This window comes from Hyperolius riggenbachi, chromosome 4, assembly GCF_040937935.1.
Source record: "Hyperolius riggenbachi isolate aHypRig1 chromosome 4, aHypRig1.pri, whole genome shotgun sequence".
NCBI classification, from domain to species: Eukaryota; Metazoa; Chordata; class Amphibia; order Anura; family Hyperoliidae; genus Hyperolius; species Hyperolius riggenbachi.
In genome coordinates, this window is record NC_090649.1 from 19,174,358 (window position 1) to 19,188,806 (window position 14,449).

The 14,449-nt window shown below is 45.9% G+C and overlaps 2 pseudogenes; both read left to right on the forward strand.

Moving 5' to 3' along the window:
* Positions 1-2,561: 2,561 nt before the first annotated feature.
* Positions 2,562-2,659, forward strand: LOC137505812 (U2 spliceosomal RNA; annotated as a pseudogene).
* Positions 2,660-9,460: 6,801 nt separating this feature from the next.
* LOC137505764 (U2 spliceosomal RNA) lies at positions 9,461-9,665 on the forward strand (annotated as a pseudogene).
* The last annotated feature ends 4,784 nt before the right edge of the window (positions 9,666-14,449 follow it).

Sequence of the window (14,449 nt, forward strand, 5' to 3'; positions counted from 1 at the left end):
AATTTTATTTGAGGTTGAAAATTTTTTATGATAGATATAATTTGAAAGTGCTGGGTGTTGAGGTAAACAATAAAAATAACATTTTGCAGTTAGTTTATAGTAAAGAAATAGAGAATGAAATACCGTTCTTGAATGCAGAACAAACTGGAGACGTGGAAAAAGTTTGAGTATCAGGGGGTAGAGAGGGGATTTCACCACTTTACCCCCGCCCGTACGGATTTCTCTGTCCCTTTTTCCATCCTTTAACCCCCAGGGACGGAGAAATCCGTACTTTCCGCGTTCCCGCCGCTGTCAGCGCTCCCGCTCGTAAACACGCCGCCCGCCGCATGTAAACACGCCGCCGCCCGCTCGCCCGGAGATCAATGAACGGGAAAATCCATTCCCGTTCGTTGATCTAAGCCCCACAATGATCCGCTGCTCTCCGATGGGCAGCGCGATCATTGTGAGAAAAAACAAACACTCACAGTCTCCTACTACTTCCTGCGAGCGTCCGGAAGGACACTCGCAGGTCGCAATACACAAAAAGTTACTGTTGCCATCTTGTGGCCAAATAGTAAAACTACACCCTAAGCATTTTTCACATAGAAATAAATGAGTGTTACACAAAAAATTAACTCATTACCTCCCACACTCCCCATTTTTTTTTTAATAAAAAAAAATTCAAAAATTTACAATTAAAAAAAATACATAAATAGTTACCTTAGGGACTGAACTTTTAAAATATTTATGTCAAGAGGGTATAACACTGTTACTTTATAAACTATGGGCTTGTAATTAGGGATGGACGCAAAACTGAAAAAAATGCACCTTTATTTCCAAATAAAATATTGGCGCCAAACATTGTGATAGGGACATAATTTAAACGGTTTTATAACCGGGACAAAAGGGCAAATACATTTCATGGGTTTTAATTACAGTAGCATGCATTATTTAAAAACTATAATGGCCGAAAACTGAAAAATAATTATTTTTTTCCCACATTTTTCCTATTTTCCCATTAAAACACATTTAGAATAAAATTATTGGCATAATGTCCCACCTAAAGAAAGCCTAATTGGTGGCGGAAAAAACAAGATATAGTTCATTGCATTGCGATAAGTCATGATAAAGTTATAGACGAATGAATGGAAGGAGCGCTGAAAGGTGAAAATTGCTGTGGTGCTCAGTGGTTAAGTGGTTAAGGATGTCACTCTTGGGATGTTTACCAACAAGGAAATTTTTAAAATATCGAGATGTGATAAATTCTGATAAATGTCCAAGGAGTGGTGGGGTGGAAGATACTTGCCATCTGTTCTGGGATTGTTTTTTTGCAGAAGAGTTTAGTCAGAAATTGAGTCTGTTCTGTGCTGAGATCTTTGATGTGAGGATGCTGTCGTTCATCTTCATTTTCACTGGATGGGCACCTGTAAATAAAGAGAAAAAAAATATTATTTTGGTTTTTGAGCGTGGTGTATAAAGCAGTTTTGTGGGATTTGAGAAATACTTTAGTTTATAAGAAAGAAGACATTTCTGTAAATAATGCAATCAAGACAGTGCTGGCACGTTTGTTCTATTGTTAGAAGTTTGATGTAAATAGATTTGGAAAGACAAAAGTGGATGCTTGGTGGCAGCCCTGGCGGTGAAAACATTTTGTATAATTTATTGTAAATTTGTAATTTGCTGTATATACTGGTGGTGGTGCATATATTGGGTGTAATGTGTATTTATGTAAATAATGGAAAATAATATTCATTAACCAGCTGAGCGGTCTGGACGAGCTCAGCTCGTCCAACACCGCCAGCGGCTGCCGCTCAGGCCCTGCTGGGCCGATTTTAATGAAATAAAAAGCAGCACACGCAGCCGGCACTTTGCCAGCCGCGTGTGCTGCCTGATCGCCGCTGCAGCGCGGCGATCCGCCGCGTGCAGCGGCGAAAGAGGGTCCCCCCAGCCGCCCGAGCCCAGCGTAGCCGGAACAAACAGTTCCGGCCAGCGCTAAGGGCTGGATCGGAGGCGGCTGACGTCAGGACGTCGGCTGACGTCCATGACGTCACTCCGCTCGTCGCTATGGCGACGATGTAAGCAAAACAAGGAAGGCCGCTCATTGCGGCCTTCCTTGTTTATTATGGGCGCCGGAGGCGATCGGAAGAACGCCTCCGGAGCGCCCTCTAGTGGGCTTTCATGCAGCCAACTTTCAGTTGGCTGCATGAAATAGTTTTTTTTTTATTTAAAAAAAACCCTCCCGCAGCCACCCTGGCGATTTAATCAGAACGCCAGGGTGGTTAAAGGATTTACCGAAATGATGATTATGGAATTAACCTAAACGGTTATGGAAGGTGCTGATGAAGCCATTCTGTTCTTTCTGTATCGGATCGGTAGGAAAAAAAAAATCAGTTCTTATCAGTTTAATATCTGATACAGTAGAGTGTTGTACCGTGTTAGCCATGAGTAAAAGCAAGAAGTTTTGAATCAGGATGATACCATTTATTGGCTAACTTAGAGATGGATAAACAGTGAGCTTTCGACTTATAAAAAGCCTTCGTCGGACTGGTTTAATATCTGATACGTCCCCTATCTGGGGACCATATATTAAATGGATTTTTGGAACAGGGAGATGGAAGAAGAGCTTGCACTGTCCACTCCGCGCATCGACCTGGTATTGCAGTACCTCCAGGACCGGTGCACTACTCTCTCTAACTGGTGTCAAAAAACAGATCAAAACTACTCAAAAACCCAGCTGATTAACTAAGTGGAGGGAAGTCTAGTGGAGAAATTAAGTGTCCCTCTGAAAAGTGAATTTGCCAGTAGCAAGTGCTGTGTTGTCCACCCTGCTGTGCGGTCTATGTCTGTGCTGCTACTGCTGGGTGCAGGATACATTTGAAATCCACAATAAAAACATTGTTTCAAATACGTGTGTGTATATGTGCCTTTTTTGTGCATCTGTGTCAGTTATTCATGGACTCTGTATTTCGCATTGGTCATCAGAACCTGAGAACAGACAAGAAAAGAAGTCAGAAAAACACACCAAAAAAACCACAACCAAAAGAAAAAAATCATTTTTAATTTTACTTCGGCTGAACTGTACTTGCGCGGCGCAGTTGCTGCGGGCCCAAAAAAACATGAACGGATCACTTTCCTTCACGTTTGCACGTTATCCCCTGCAAGAGAAGCAGCTGCAACCCTCCCCCGGAGAGCTTCCAGCAGACTGGCAGGCAGAGCCCTGGCTGCAGCCCCTTTACTTAGCAGCTGCCTGGGCCTAGGGCATTGTGACATCATCGGTTGACTTCCTGCATGACTCAGCACCTGCTCAGGTGCCTGCATCAGTGCCAGGCTGTGAGAGTGTGTAGCAGGCTAGGAAGGCAACTCTTGTTTAGGCTCTCCACTCCCTGGCCTGTGTCTCCCTCTTGTGGCACACCGCGCACGTCCAGACAGAGATGAAGAGAGGAAGGAGGATGAACGAAGAAAGACGCACTGTGTTCTCAAACAGCCAGCCAGGCTAGAGACTTGACTTCTTCCTCTGCCCTCCACACTCTCTCCTAGCGTGTTGCCAGAATGCAGAGAGAGCCGGAGACCTACTTTACTTTTCTCTTCGACGTGGAGGCATGGCAGCGGAGGGGTGATGGCTGTTCCGGCGGTGGGCAGGGCCATGCTAATGTAATCAGGCGGCAGCTGAGCCTGGCCCCGTGCGTCTGCGTTCAGCACAGGTGCGCCCATCCCGGGGGCCCAGCAGGCCTGCACAGGCAGTGGGAAGGGGGCCCCCCCTGGCAGCTGGTAGCTGGCCGGGGTTAGCTGGCCTTGCGGGGCAGTGCTGGGTTGTGCGCTGGTCGCCGCTGCTGCATTTAGAAGGTAATTTGCTGTAATTCCCAGGGTGTGTGCTGTGTCGGCGGGCGCGGCTGCGGAGAGTAATCGGGTTATCGCTTCTCGGCCTTTTGGCTAAGATCAAGTCTAGTGGTCTGGTCAAGAGGCGCGCTAACTAGAACCGCCTTCGGGCGGATCTGGGAACGGCCAGCCGAGAACGTTGGAATGTAAGACACAGTGAGCATGGCTCAATCTCGTGGTCTGCGGAATACTTTCCGCATTCAGGTTCGGCCTGATTCTGTTCGTGAGTTCAACATTAGAAAAGTCCTAGTCAATGTCGTGCAGAAACACCTGAACATACAGGTAAATGAGCTGTTTGCAGTGCAAGATTTCCCTGGAATTGGCATTTATGATCTTTCGTTCTTTACCGAGGAGAGATGTCTGTCTGCATATGAGAACGCAAGGAGGAAGAAGGAGATGGGAGACCCTATCTTGGAGAAGCTGTCGTTTGAGCTGAAGTTCGATGCTGGAGCAAAGTACATCACCCTCCACCTCTACAATCCTTACCTAGACTCAGATCTGCTGGCGATGTTCCTCGATAAATTCTGCAATGTCGTCGGTCCACCGGAAAAGCTGCTCAACCCCTGGGGAATCTGGAGAAGCAAGCTCAAGCACAAGGTACAATTTCGTAAAGATCTTAATGGCTACAATGGGCTGCTGCACCCTCCCAGGGTGTTTTCACTGGCAGGGGATCGCTGCACCCTTTATTACGATGGCCAACCCGTTTTCTGTCGCAATTGCTTCATGTATGGGCATATGCAGGACACTTGTACTGTGCAGCGCTGCCGTTCCTGCCATGCTGAGGGGCACACTGCTAGACATTGTAATCAGCGCAGATGCAATCTTTGTGGGGAACTTGATCACCTGGCGCGCAATTGCCCTAAGATGAAAGGAAAGAGACTTTATAGCCAGGTAGCAGAGGGGGGCCCAAAGATGTCTATTGCTGAGGCCCTTAAATGCTCCCTGTTTGAAGGGGACAAAGAAATGTCTGATTATTCTGAATTGGATGAGGAGATTGAGCGCCCAGATCAGCCTGACAATCAGATTGCCCCGTGTGTGGAGATCCCTGCTAGTGTGCCTGCCAGTGACAGCCCCGCAAATGTTCCCGACTGTAATGCTGCTGCGGGTGATACCGGAGCTTCCTCTAGCCCGGATCACCCAGAAGTGCCTGAAACCGCCAGTCCCGAGCGCCCCTGCAGCTCCCAGCAAGACTCGGCAAGCGGGAGTGTAGTACCGGACACTCAGGCCCCGCCCACTGCCGTTCCCGTCCGCCCCTCAGCTGACCCCACCGCCTCCCAGCGTGCGGACTGCTCTGTGGGCGTTCAGCAGGGCAGTGGTGGAGCGGAGGAGGAGGTCCCGAGTACCACCTTCCAGCTGCCAAAGAAGAGCCGCTCTAGGAATAGAAAGAGCCGATCAGCGGCAACCGGAGAGGCAGGAGGGGGAGGAGAGAGGCAAATTTTGCGCGACTTCCCAGCGTAGCTCCAGCACAACAATAACAAAGTCAGCTGGGTCTGACAGCCCGTCCAGCGGCACCAGATCCCAGCGCAGATCGCAAGAAAGTACGCCTGACAAGGGGAAGGGAGGGAAGGCAAAGACTGTGACACAAGTAGATAAAGTTCTTTCCAAGTCTGCAGCAGGCACATTCCCCTTCTCCCAGTGCGCGTACATGGACATATTAGACAAGATAGATGAGTCCATCAACCAAATGTCAGCTGTTGAAAATGAGGTAGAAAGATCTCAAAGTGAGGCTTATACTGACACTGCTAGTGAGTCTGAGGAGGACAAACCCCTCACCCCAGCCCAGAAACCACAGAGAGAGTATGAGGAGCAGAGCACACAGTGCTCTAAGAAAGCTAAAGTGGATTCAGACATTTCTACTCCTAGTGAACTTGATAGTATGGAAGTAGCAATGGAGCAGGGTCAGGACTTGTCCGCCCCTGCCACACCGATCTTCGACAATGTAGCTGGCTTTGAGTCAGCAATCGGGTTTGCTGGGGAACGACCAACAACGGCAGACCATGGCCAGGCTCAGTAGCTTAGCTCCCCTGTTGCTCCTCACCATGTCCCTGTCACTGCTATCCTTAAATGTCAGGGGGATTGGAACATTATATAGGAGAGCAGCTATTCTGGACACTTTGGCGAACATTCAGAACTGTCAGATTTATGCTCTGCAGGAATGCATGTTGTTGCAAGCACCCAAACCTGAAGAATGGCCACATGGAGCCTCTGTGTGGTCAACGGCAGGTGCAAACCGCAATGAAGGGGTGGGACTATTGCTGAAGGGAAGCGATGTGACTTTAATTTCCTCCTTTACAATAGTGCCAGGACGCATTTTACAGGCTAATGTGGATTTTAGGGGGCACCTTTTGCGTATCCTGGTGGTGTATTGTCCAGCAGACAAAAAGGAGAGGCTCAGCTTACTGGACACTTTAAGATTGTATCTACCAGGTTCTCAAGCTACGGTGGTGCTCGGAGATTTTAACCTAATCTCCAGAACGCAGGATAGAGCAGGTGCAAGCGTTAGCAGTTTAGATGTAACCAGCACTGCTTTCAAGCATATCCTGTTAGATTTCAAGTTGAGGGACACTTTCCTGCAGATGCAGCAGGGCAGCCCCCCGCAGTTTACCTTTTATTCCGATAAAGGAACAGTGAAGTCCCGTATTGACTATGTACTCATCTCACAACAGCTTCAGACCCAGGATTATGCTCTGGTGCATGCTTCATTCTCTGACCACAGGGCTATTCAAGTGAAGATTCTTGTGGATTCCGGGACTCAAATGGGGCGCGGTTTGTGGAAACTTAACGTATCTTATTTGAATGATGGAGACATCAAACAGGTTTTCATACAGCGCTACTCCGGCTGGAGCGCGCAGAAGAGACGCTTTTCCTCAATATCTAGCTGGTGGGAGTGGGTCAAAGCTCAGGTCCAATGCTTCTTCAAAAAGGTTGCGATTCAGAAGGCGCGAGCCAGATACCAGGAAGAAAACAGGCTCAATACAAGGATGCAATTCCTTTTTTCTCTGAAGGAAAAAGGTATGGAAGTGAGCGATGACATTGCAGAGCTACGCAAGCAGCAGAGACAGTTAATGCTCCAGAAAGGCAAACAATTGATTTTTAGGGCAAAGTTGAGGGCTTTGGAGGAGGACGAGCAGTGTTCACGTTACTTTTTCAAGAAAGTCCTCAGATCCAAGGAACTGTTCTCTTCCATCCTGGTGCAAGACAAAGAGGTTTCAGGAGATGAGATGCTGCAAGGAATTTTCGACTTCTATAAACAGCTATATGCGGGGCAGGCTCATACAGGGCCAAACGAGACTGAGGAATATCTCTCAGTGCTCGACAAACAAGTGTTGCCCGAGGATCGGCTCTTTCTCGAGAGCGAAGTTACAGAGGAAGAAGTTTGGTCGGCTATACGAGGGATGTCCAAATCAAAGACGCCAGGGAAAGACGGCCTCCCGACAGAATTCTATTATACTATGTGGGACATCATCAAAGAGGACTTCACAGGCCTGGTGAAGGAAATTTTCCATACTGGGGTACTTACCCAGTCAATGGCGGAAGGTGTGATCACACTTATCTTTAAGAAAAAAGGGGACAAGAGAGACGTTAGAAACTGGCGGCCTATTACCCTCCTAAACTGCGATTATAAAATCATCGCTAAGATCATCGCAAGCCGTATGTCGCAGGTAGTTGCATCACTCGTGGATGACCATCAGACATGTGCAGTACCTGGCCGCAGGATTTCTGACAACTTAATCTTGCTACGTGACCTTGCTTACTATGCCCAGTCCCATAATTCAGTTATGATGCTACAATCCTTGGACTTGGAGAAAGCTTTTGACAAAGTTTCTCATGTTTTGCTCCTTGCCATCTTACATCGCATGGGGCTACCTGCAGGGCTCTTGAAGGTGATTGCTGGCCTCTACACGGGAATAAGCCAACTGCTGATCAATGGGACCTTGAGTACTTCTTTCCCGGTCCTCTCTGGAGTTCGTCAGGGGTGTCCTCTATCCCCGCTGATGTTCATCTGCGTGATGGAGCCTTTACTACAGGCGATAGTGAAAGACAAGGTGTTCAAGGGTTGCAATGTCCCAGGAGCAGAAGGCCGTCACGTGAAAGCGATGGCTTATATGGACGATGTGGTCCTGATTGGATCCTCAGGGAGAGATATAAGAAGGGGTCACCTATTAGTGTCCATCTTTTGTGCCATCTCCGGAATGGCGGTCAACTGGTCGAAAAGCCACTTGTGCAGTTTGGGGAAGGAAATCCCCCTGGAGTGTGTCCCATGTGTCAACGCTCAAGATTCTGGGAGTGTCTTTTGAACGTCGAATTAATGGAGCAGCGGACTATGCAATGCTCCTGCCAAAGATACAGCGGAAATTGGATTTGTGGAAGCTCCGAAGATTGACATATGCTGGAAAAACTCTTGTGGTAAAAGCAGTCATTTTACCTTTACTGTTATTTTACAGTGTGATCTTCCCACCTTCTCCAAGATGGGTGCAACGGGTCACCAAAAGGCTCTTTACCTTTTTTGGGGGTTCCTGTATGGAGAGAGCTGCCAGAGTCAAAGTGATGAAATCTGTGGAACACGGCGGATATGACTTTCCAAATGTTGCAGAGTTCCTGAACCTACACTATTGGAGAACAACTTACCTGACCTTTCAACGCAATGGTATTACAGCCATGATGATGAGGTACCTGGGAGGATGGCTCTTTTCAAAGTGGGGCTGGTGTGGAAGAGACTTGAGGAAGCCTATGGCGCTAGTAGTGCCACAATTTTATTTAAAACTGGGGGTCCTTCGGGATCAATGGCGCCTCCAGGATTTTAAAGGCAACCTGGCTGTTACCAAGGAATTACGTACCTGGATTAGGAGAGAAGAGAGTCCCACAGATGTTCATGGCCTCAGCACACAGAGCAGTTACTCTTTCTGGAAGAATATGAGATTGCGGGGGCTGTCAAATCATCAGAAAGAGGTTGTTTGGCAAACACTTCTGGGGTGCCTACCCACTAGAGCTTTCCTCAGACAAAGAGACATTATTAGGAGGGAGGTCTGCCCAAGGGAAGGGTGTGGGGCTTCTGAAACCTCTACGCATGTGTTTTGGGCCTGTTTTTTTGCATCACAAGTTAAGCTTAAGTTAAAGCCTTTTTTTAGTTGGGTGCTCAATTGTAACCAGATTACTTACACTAATCTGATGACAGGATGGTGGAAGGGCAACAAGGCAAATATTCATATAACTTGGATCTGCTTTTCTATCCTCAAAGAGGTTCTATGGGACGTCAGGAACCTGTTAGTTTTCAAACAGGAAGTGATTTCAGTGAATTAATGCATCAAACTGTTCTTCTCACGATGTTATCTTGTTTATTTGTTTGACAGCTCTCACGAAGGCCAGGAGATCGCAGAGCAGAGATGGCACCCGAAAGACTGGCAGAGAGTTGTTAAGATGTAATCTGTATAGATTGTAAATGCTTGTTCTTGTACCTCCCTGTTGAACAAAAATACCAGTAATGATCTTCTTTGATCATAGTTATTATACAAAATTTACAAATATAAAAAAAAACAAAAAAAGAATAAAAATTAAGCTCTCGTGATGACCCTTGATTTAGCTTGAAGGAAGTGATTACCCAGTGATCCAATTTGGGCTACTCGAGACTGAAGAGCAAAAAAAAAAAAAAAAAAAAATCTGTTCTTATCAGTTTAACATCGGATACGTCCCCTATCTGGGGACCATATATTAAATGGATTTTTGGAACAGGGAGATGGAAGAAGAGCTTGCTCTGTCCACTCCGCGCATCTACCTGGTATTGCAGTACCTCCAGGACCGGTGCACTACTCTCTCTAACTAGTGTCAAAAAACAGATCAAAACTACTCAAATACCCAGCTGATTAACTAACTAAGTGGAGGGAAGTCAAGTGGAGAAATTAAGTGTCCCTCTGCAAAGTGAATTTCCCAATAGCAAGTGCTGTGCTGTGCTGATCCTAAGGATTATCCTGCTTTGGAGGCAGCTGATAGAGCTGGGCGGTGGAAACCGAGAGGTGCCGCATGGATGGACAATAAAGCTGCTGACAGTGCTCCCGGTAAAACTTTTGCAGAGAGGAGGGAAGCGCTGTACAGCCTGTCAGGGCTGGAGTATTGTAATGCTGAAAAGGCTTTGGAAGAGGATGAGGAAAATGAGCGGAGGAAAAGGAGGGAAGCACGGAGATTGGCCCGTAAAGTTGCTGAAGGGGGCGGGGCCACGTTTGAACAGGCCAGTGGCGATGGGGTGAGAGAGTCTGCAGCTGAGCTGCAGAACGTCACTGCTAGCCCTGGCGCTTAGTTGCCCCCTGAGACTGAGGCTGCAGCTACAGGGAAGGAGATGGGTGTAATCCCTGCTGGAGGAAAACAAGCTGCTGACGTGTCGGGGCTTCAGAACGGCTCTGATACAAATGTATAAAATTCTGCTGGCACTCTGCCCGGAGCTTCCGAGGCGGGGGGCGGAGCTAAAGCGGCACAAGCAGCTGATGAACTTGAGCAGCAAAACAAAGACTTGTGTTCACAGAGTGTGGAGGAGGCTGTAAACAGAAGCAGCAAGGAGGCTGGGCAACCTGAGGGTGCTCTAGCCGAGCTGCAAGGAGACAAGGGCTGTGATGCGGCTGGGCTCGTTAGTCCCCCAGGACAGCATAGGTCATCTGAGCTGCCGGGGGCGGAGCCTAACCAGCGGAGCTCTGACACAGAAGAGGATTTTGCTCTCAGCCAGACTGCCATATTAGACATGGAGGAACAGTTCTGGTCTGTGGAGGAGGACAATGATGATGATGTGCGGAGTGAATTAATAAGTGAACATGCAGAGGGGGACACTATGGACACAGATGGGAATGTGGCTGATGAGGAGGAGGATGATGATTATGTGACCCCTGTACAGAGAGGGGTGACAAGGTGCAGTGCAGAGGATGGGGAGGAGGAGACATCCAGCAAGCGCACCAGGCTGGACCCCTACAACATCTCAGGGGTGAGCGCTGGGTCTCCTGCCTCTAGCATTGCGGACAGTGTGGCAGACAGTGTCACAGGCAGCGAAGCCATTTCAGAGGCACCAGAATCCCCCAGTCAGGGGTTTCTACCCCATAAAGATGTAGAAAATTTTCAAAAAACCTGCCAATACCCCAAAAACAGAAAGAAAGGGAAAAAAGGAGGGAGAGGGGGTAGGAGGAAAAGGTGATTGTTTTGTTTTTTCCTGCCTTGATATGTAATTGCTAATGTATTGAGCACACATTCATATCTGTTTAATATGTAAATGCCTATTATCAAAATCCTCTCATTGAACGTTAGAGGAATCGGTTCAGTGGGAAGGAGGCAAGCAGTTCTCGACATATTAAAATATTATACATTTGATGTATTATTTTTACAGGAATGTGCGCGCAATAATATGCCGCAGGATGATGAGTGGCCGTATGGTCCTGCGGTGTGGTCCAGGGGACATAAAAACAAGAATGAAGGTGTGGGAGTGTTGATAAAAAATGCGAGTATTTCTGTATGTAGTATGTTTCAGGTTGTACCTGGGAGACTGCTTGAGTGTAGACTAAAGTATGTGGATAAATAAATTAGAGTGTTCTGTGTGTATGGACCGGCTGAGAAGAGTGAAAGTTAATTTAATAAAAGAGTTGGCTTTATACTTACCTGGGCGGATGGATACGATTGTGGTGGGGGACTTTAATTTAATTAGGATGGCGGATGATAGGGAGGGGGAGAGTGAGGCTAAGACTGATAGTTCGAGTAAGTGTTTGAATGATTTGGTGAGTGACTTTAAGCTGAAAGATGCGTTTTTGGAGGTAGCGAATGCGGATAGGTTTACGTTTTTCTCAGATAAAGGAACAGTTAAATCACGGATAGATTTCATTTTTGTTTCAGAGTTTAAGTTACATGATTACAGACTCTTTCCGTTTTCATTTACAGATCATGAGGGCTTGTATGCAGAAATAGATGTGGATTCGAGTGTGGTGTTTGGTAGGAGCTTATGGAAGTTTAATGTATTGTTGTTGGAGGATGAGTTAGTATGGAAGGAATTTGAGAGGAGGTATAAATGGTGGCAGTCTCGCAGGTGCAACTTTGAAAGTGTGTTGTGGTGGGACTCGAAGTTGAGATGTAAGGCGTATTTTAGGGGGTGTGGTTTGGGGATGGCACAAAAGGAGAAGTGGAGGGAGGAGGCAAATATGAGGTTGTAGACCTTATATTGGTTTAGAAATAAAGGATATGATGTGGAGGGAGACATCGCTGTGGCAAGGCAAGAGAGAAACAAAGTATTGGAGGAGCAGGGTAAAAGAATCATTTACAAGGCTAAACTGAGAGCTTGAAGAGGGTGAGGTGTACAAGTTATTTCTTTAAAAAAGTGATGCGTAAGAGAGAGTTTATTACTATTAGAGGAGGGGGAGGAGGTGGGGGGGGGTGATAGTGGTGGGTGTGGTGAAAGTTTTATGCAAATTTATATAAGGGAAGAAAGGTTGAGCAGGTTGAGAGAATGGAGAAGAAAATTATGAGTGAGGAGGAGAAGATCGGGTTGGAAGCAGAATTTGGACCAAGAGACTTTTATATTAAGGCTTGGCCTTTGATTAAAAACAATTTTATGGAGTTGGTGAACGCTTGCTGCAGCGGTGTCTCCCTCACCATCTATGAGGGAGGGGGTGGTGAAACTATTATACAAAAAAGGGGATAGGAGAGACCTAAAGAACTGGAGACCAATAACACTCCTTAATGTAGACTATAAAATCATTGCAAAAGTTATCGCAAATAGGATTAAAATTGGTCGTTGGGAGTGTTATTGGTCAAGCGCAGACGTCTGCAATTCCAGAGAGGAGGATATCTGATAACCTAATCCTCCTCAGGGATATGATTTTTTATTCCCTGATAAATACTTGTTTGATTGCGGAGTCGATTGACTTAGAGAAAGCGTTTGATAGAGTGTTGCATGTGTTTTTGTTTGAGGTACTGAGGCGAATGGGATTTCCAGAGAAAATCATGGGTGTGATAAAGTGTTTGTACAAGGATGTGGTGAGTCAGGTGATGGTGAATGGCAGGGTGAGTGAGAGTTTTGCTTTTAGAGCCGGTGTGAGACAAGGATGTCTCTTGTCCCCCTTGATCTTTGTGTGTGTGGTTGAGCCGTTTTTGAATATGATTCAGTGTGATAATAGAATTAAGGGTGTGGTTGTGCCTGGTAGTGTTGGGGTGCAGTTTAAAATAATGGCCTATATGGATGATATAGTTATCTTGGGGGAGTCCCAGGGCGACATTCAAAGAGCGAATAGGCAGTTTGAGGTCTTTTGTGAGGTATCTGCGATGAAGGTGAATTGGAGCAAGTCTAAGGTGTGTGTATGGTAGGTAGATGGAAGTGGAGAGTGGTTTGGTTGACAGAGTGGATGAGTTGGAGGTGTTGGGTATAAAGTTTGATAAAGAATTGAATGGAAAAGTAGCGTTTGAGAGGTTGTTTGTAAAGATTAAGAAAAAATTGGATTTCTGGTGTTTGAGGCAACTTTCTTTCACGGGTAAGGTGTTGGTTATAAAATCAGTAATCATTTTTCCACTGATTTTGTACACTTGTGTTTTACCACCAGGGGATGGATGGGTTAGGTGGGTTAAGCAGATTGTTTTTTTTATTTTTGTGGGGTTCAAAAATGGAGAGGTGTAGGAGGGACAAAATAGAAAAATCATTTATGACAGGTGGGTTACCAGATCTGTTTTTCTTTTTTGGAGTTACATTATTAGGTGAATATTATGAGTTTTTTTTGAGCTTAATAGGGTGTTTTTTATGTGTAGATATTTTATGGGATGGCACTTTATAAGGTGGGGTTTATGCGTTAAAGTTCTCACAAAACCAGTAGCGTTAATCACTCCACAATTTTATTTAAGGTTAAATATTTTATGACAAACACAATCTAGAGGTGTTGGGCGAACGGGTGAAGGATAAGAAAAAGATAGTAGAATTAGTGAAGAGTATGGAAAGTGTGAATGAAATTCCTTTTTTGAATGAGGATGAAACGGTGGTGGCTTAGAAGAACTTCTTGATACAAGGTGTGGAGAACAGATGGAAGGATGTCGTTCCTGGGATGCCTCCCAACGAGACGTTTCCTAAAAACAAGAAACATTAATTCAGACAGATGCCCGAGACCTGGGTGTAACATGATAGAAAATACTTACCATATTTTTTGGGATTGTGAGTATGCGTGTAAGGTGAGACAGAGGCTGAGTCTTTTTTGTGCGGAGTTGTTTGATGTAAGAGTGTTGTCTTTTCTGTTTTTGTTCACTGGATTGATACCTGTAAAGAAAGAAAGAGAGAGGTTAGTATGGTTGTTTAGTGTGGTGTATAAGGCTGTGTTATGGGATATGAGAAATACGTTGATTTTTAAGAAAGAGGAGGTGAATGTGGATAAGGTTGTGAGGACTGTGATTGCACGTTTGTATTATTGTTATAAGTATGATTTGCATAAATGTGGGAAGAAGAAAGCGGATGCATGGTGGCAGACTTGGAGATGGAAGTATTTTGTGTAGGTTGCAATTTCTGTATATAGTGTAGATTTTGTAAATAGGTGATGGACTGTAAATATGTAAATATAATTCAAATAAGGTGAATAAATATAATACCGAAATGATG